The sequence below is a fragment of the Salvelinus sp. IW2-2015 genome, unplaced genomic scaffold, assembly GCF_002910315.2.
Source record: "Salvelinus sp. IW2-2015 unplaced genomic scaffold, ASM291031v2 Un_scaffold5018, whole genome shotgun sequence".
Classification (NCBI taxonomy): domain Eukaryota; kingdom Metazoa; phylum Chordata; class Actinopteri; order Salmoniformes; family Salmonidae; genus Salvelinus; species Salvelinus sp. IW2-2015.
This window is the reverse complement of record NW_019946286.1, coordinates 6,805-13,006: the sequence shown is the minus strand read 5'-3', so window position 1 is coordinate 13,006 and position 6,202 is coordinate 6,805. Positions and strand designations below refer to the sequence as shown.

General features: G+C 41.2%; 1 long non-coding RNA gene across 1 annotated transcript in view; it reads right to left on the bottom strand.

Moving 5' to 3' along the window:
- LOC112077881 (uncharacterized) overlaps positions 1–1,300 on the bottom strand; it is a 4,758-nt gene extending 3,458 nt beyond the window's left edge. The window contains exons 1-2 of the long non-coding RNA XR_002895528.2: positions 1,242–1,300; positions 1,037–1,122 (exon numbers count right to left, since the gene is read on the bottom strand). This is a non-coding gene — a long non-coding RNA (uncharacterized lncRNA). The remainder of the gene's footprint in view (positions 1–1,036; positions 1,123–1,241) is intronic.
- Positions 1,301–6,202: the final 4,902 nt, after the last annotated feature.

Sequence of the window (6,202 nt, the reverse complement as noted above, 5' to 3'; positions counted from 1 at the left end):
CAACATAACCTTCACTATGTCACCAGGACATATACAGGATACTACCCTCCACAACCTAACCTTCACTATGTCACCAGGACATATACAGGATACTACCCTCTACAACACTATGTCACCAGGACATATACAGGATACTACCCTCCACAACACTAGTCACCAGGACATATACAGGATACTACCCTCCACAACATAACCTTCACTATGTCACCAGGACATATACAGGATACTACCCTCCACAACACTATGTCACCAGGACATATACAGGATACTACCCTCCACAACACTATGTCACCAGGACATATACAGGATACTACCCTCCACAACATAACCTTCACTATGTCACCAGGACATATACAGGATACTACCCTCCACAACATAACCTTCACTATGTCACCAGGACAGTCATCAGACTGCTGTGGAGGAGAGGGTGAGGGGGATGGAGGAGAGGATCAGACTGCTGGAGGAGAGGGTGAGGGGATGGAGGAGAGGTGAGGGGGATGGAGGAGAGGACCAGAGTGCTGGAGGAGAGGATGAGGGGGATGGAGGAGAGGGTGAGGGGATGGAGGAGAGGATCAGACTGCTGGAGGAGAGGGTGAGGGATGGAGGAGAGGGTGAGGGGGATGGAGGAAAGGACCAGAGTGCTGGAGGAGAGGATGAGGGGGATGGAGGAGAGGATGAGGGGGATGGAGGAGAGGATCAGACTGCTGGAGGAGAGGGAAGGGGGATGGAGGAGAGGACCAGAGTGCTGGAGGAGAGGGTGAGGGGATGGAGGAGAGGATGAGGGGGATGGAGGAGAGGACCAGAGTGCTGGAGGAGAGGTGAGGGGGATGGAGGAGAGGATCACAGTGCTGGACTAGCTCCAGTGTAATTCTCCCTTGACAGTAGCTACTATGACTAGCTCCAGTGTAATTCTCCCTTGACAGTAGCTACTATGACTAGCTCCAGTGTAATTCTCCCTTGGCAGTGGCTACTATGACTAGCTCCAGTGTAATTCTCCCTTGACAGTAGCTACTATGACGAGCTCCAGTGAACTCACTTCAGCTGATCCAGAGGTGCTGACTATCCAGTGGACATAGTTGTCTGGTCCCTCCACATTGATGTCTGTTAGGTGCTGCTGCAGGGCTGGACAACACAACAGGATAGACATGGTTTCATTTGGGTTGGCACCCATCAAGACAAAATTTATTTATTCTATTAATTTATTTCTATGAATTGTTTAAAATATAAAAAATAACACTCACCCATAAAACCACCTTTTGCGATACTGACGTTATCTTTGTTTTTCTGTGAGAGAAAACCCTCATTAGCACTGATTGGTTGAATTATAACAAAAAGGGTTTAATTGTAATAAAACAAAATGGTCTGCCTTAGTTGAACCCCACATCTCGTTGTGCCTACATTTAACCCTTCATCATTGTGCCTTGTGTATTCCATGCTAGAATGTCTTTCACTCTCCCCTGGCCAGAGAAGGGGGTCCCTGACCGGTAAGACTCTCCTAGCAGCAGGATGTGCCTGTGGCCCCATCTCATTCCTGCTCTGTCCCTCGCAGCCTACTTATTGCCCTGGGGACCAGAGGTCACTAATGGAGCCGAGAGCTGTACCACGACCACACTAATGCATCCCCCCTAACATGCTGCTCCCATCCCTTACTCACACCATGTCTCCAGTCCACACTCTGGCTCCTGGATGAAGTACTGCTCTCTGAACACTCTGTCACCTGTTATAGTCCCTATGCTCTGTGTCACCTGTTATAGTCCCTATGCTCTGTGTCACCTGTCATAGTCCCTATGCTCTGTGTCACCTGTCATAGTCCCTATGCTCTGTGTCACCTGCTATAGTCGCTATGTCACTGTCTGTAGGTCACTGTCTGTTGTTGCTCTTTCTAGTCTAACTATATGAGTTGTCTGCAGTGGACCCTGGATCTTTGCCTTGCCACTGTTTGCGTGGACATTCACTTTAAGTGTGTGATACTATTTCACTGTTCTCCAAGGTGATAGTCAGGGCTGTGTGGTTCACTGTTCTCCAAGGTGATAGTCAGGGCTGTGGCTGTATATCTACTATATGTGCCTCTATTTCCCTGGATATCACTACTAATAAATTACGCTGTAATTGTAGAACCACTGSTTTAACTGGTTTCTTATTCCTCTAATAGTAACATAGCTGCCTGACTAATCCCAGATGGTTAACTGGTTTTCTTATTCCTCCATAGCTATAGTAACATAGCTGCCTGAACTAATCCGATGGCTTTTAACTGGTTTGTTAATTCTCTAATAGTAAATAGGCTGCGGACTAATCCCAGATGGGTTTAACTGGTTTCTTATTCCTCTAATAGTAACATAGCTGCCTGACTAATCCCAGATGGGTTTTAACTGGTTTCTTATTCCTCTAATAGTAACATAGCTGCCTGACTAATCCCAGATGGGTTTAACTGGTTTCTTATCTCTAGTTGTAACATAGCTGCCTGACTATCCCAGATGGGTTTAACTGGTTTCTTATTCCTCTAATAGTAACATAGCTCCTGACTAATCCCAGATGGGTTTAACTGGTTTCTTATTCCTCTAATAGTAACATAGCTGCCTGACTAATCCAGTGGCTTTAACTGGTTCTTATTCCTCTAATTGTAACATAGCTGCCTGACTAATCCCAGGGTGTTTACTGGTTTCTTATTCCTCTAATAGTAACATAGCTGGCTGACTAATCCAGTGGCTTTTTTATTCCTCTAATAGTAACATAGCTGCTGACTATACCAGATGGTTTAACTGTTTCTTATTCTCTAATAGTAACATAGCTGCCTGACTAATCCCAGATGGGTTTAACTGGTTTTTATTCCTCTAATAGTAACATAGCTGCCTGACTAATCACAGATGGCTTTTAACTGGTTTCTTATTCCTCTAATAGTAACATAGCTGCCTGACTAATCAAGAGTGGCTTTTAACTGTTTCTTATTCTCTAATAGTAACATAGCTGCCTGACTAATCCCAGATGGTTTAACTGGTTTCTTATTCCTCTAATAGTAACATAGCTGCCTGACTAATCCAGATGGGTTTTAACTGGTTTCTTATTCCTCTAATAGAACATAGCTGCCTGACTAATCCCAGATGGGTTTTAACTGGTTTCTTATTCCTCTAATAGTAACATAGCTGCCTGACTAATCCAGATGGGTTTAACTGGTTTCTTATTCTCTAATAGTAACATAGCTGCCTGACTAATCCAGATGGGTTTACCGGTTCTTATTCCTGCTAAGTAACATAGCTGCCTGACTATATCCCAGATGGGTTTACCTGGTTTCTTATTCCTTAATAGTAACATAGCTGCCTGACTAATCCCAGATGGGTTTAACTGGTTTCTTATTCCTCTAATAGTAACATAGCTGCCTGACTAATCCCAGATGGGCTTTAAGCTTGTTCTATTCCTCTAATGTAACATAGCTGCCTGACTAATCCCAGATGGGTTTAACTGGTTCTTATTCCTGCTAATAGTAACATAGCTGCCCGACTAATCCCAGATGGGTTTACTGGTTTCTTATTCCTGTAATAGTAACATAGCTGCCTGACTAATCCCAGATGGTTTAACTGGTTTCTTATTCCTCTAATAGTAACATGCTGCCACTAATCCCAGATGGGTTTAACTGGTTTTTATTCCTCTAATTGTAACATAGCTGCCTGACTAATCCCAGGTGGCTTTTAACTGGTTTCTTATTCCTCTAATTGTAACATAGCTGCCTGACTAATCCCGATGGGTTTAACTGGTTTCTTATTCCTCTAATAGTAACATAGCTGCCTGACTAATCCCAGATGGGTTTAACTGGTTTCTTTTCCTCTAATAGTAACATAGCTGCCTGACTAATCACAGATGGCTTTTAACTGGTTTCTTATTCCTCTAATAGTAACATAGCTGCCTGACTAATCAGATGGTTTAACTGGTTTCTTATTCCTCTAATAGTAACATAGCTGCCTGACTAATCCCAGATGGGTTTACTGGTTTCTTATTCCTCTAATAGTAACATAGCTGCCTGACTAATCACAGATGGCTTTTAACTGGTTTCTTATTCTCTAATAGTAACATAGCTGCCTGACTAATCCCAGATGTGGTCTTTTTTATTCCTGCAATAGTAACATAGCTGCCTGACTAATCCCAGATGGTTTAACTGGTTTCTTATTCCTCTAATAGTAACATAGCTGCCTGAATATCCCAGATGGCTTTTAACTGGTTTCTATTCCTCTAATAGTAACATAGCTGCCTGAACTATCCCAGGTGTTTTAACTGGTTTCTATTCCTCTAATAGTAACATAGCTGCCTGACTAATCCCAGATGGGCTGTGCGTGTCGCTGTGCGTGTCGCTTGTGCTCATGTAGGGGGGATGAAGAACAGCCTCTCTCTGACTTGTGTTTTCTATATAACAGACATGTGAGCAGTAGTGACCGGGTTGGAAAACCTTACAGAGGAGTGAAGCCTGTGTTCAGCATCGGTGATGAGGAAGAGTATGATACAGGTAACTACTGCTACTATATACTACTACAATCAATACTACTACAATCAATACTACCACACTACTGCTATACCACTACACTACTCTATACCACTACATCGGTGATGAGGAAGAGTATGATACAGGTAACTATTGTGAAATACAAATCTCACATTACTACTACTACTACTACAATCAATACTACTACAACATACTAGCTATACTACTACACTACTGCTATACTACTACAATCAATACTACTACACTACTGCTATACTACTACAATCAATACTACTACACTGCTACTATACTACTACAATCAATACTACCACACTACTGCTATACCACTACACTACTGCTATACCACTACATCGTGACGAGGAAGAGTATGATACAGGTAACTATTGTGAAATACATCTACATTACTACATACACAATCACTACATACTACATCTACTGCTATACTACTACACTACTGCTATACTACTACAATCAATACTACTACACCCTACTACTACAACTACAATCACAAACTACTGCTATACTACTAATACACTACTGATATACTACTACAATCAACACTACACTACACTACTATACTACTACAATCAATACTACCACACTACTACTACTACTATACCACTACACTCAATCTACATTCACTACTACTGATATACTACTACACTACTGCTATACCACTACAATCAATACTACCACACTACTACTACTACTATCATCCACTACACTCAATACTACACACTACACTACTACTACTATACCACTACACTACTGCTATACCCTACAACTACTCGCTATAACCACACCTCCATAACTACGACGCACTACTACCTATAGCTCTCCAATCAATACTACTACACTACAACTACTACACTACTACTACTACAATCACTACTACACTACTGCTATACTACCACACTACTGCTATACTACTACACTACTGCTATACCACTACAATCAATACTACTACACTACTGCTGTACTACTAAAATCAATACTACTACACTACTGCTATACTACTACAATCAATACTACTACACTACTGCTATACCACTACAACCAATACTACTACACCACTACTACTATACTACTACAATCACTACAACACTACTGCTATACTACTACACTCATACTACCACTACTACAATACTACTACACTACTACTACTACAATCACTACAACACCACTGTTATACTACTACACTACTGCTATACTACTACAATCAATACTACTACACTACCACTACTATACTACTACACTCAATACTACATCACTACTACTGATATACTACTACAATCAATACTACTATACTAATACTACTACTGTACCACTACACTCAATACTACATCATTACTACTACAATCACTACAACACTACTGCTATACTACTACACTACCACTATACTACTACAATCAATACTACTGCACTACTACTGCTATACTACTACAATCAATACTACCACACTACAACTACTACTACACTCAATACTCCATTACTACTATTGCTATACTACTGCAATCAATACTACTATACTACCACATTACCACTACTACAACCAATACTACTATACTACCACATTGTCACTACTACAATCAATACTACGTTGGTACTACTACTACAATCGATACTACTACATTACTATTGCTTTACTACTACAATCAATACTACTACATTACTATTGCTTTACTACTACAATCAATACTACTACACTACTAC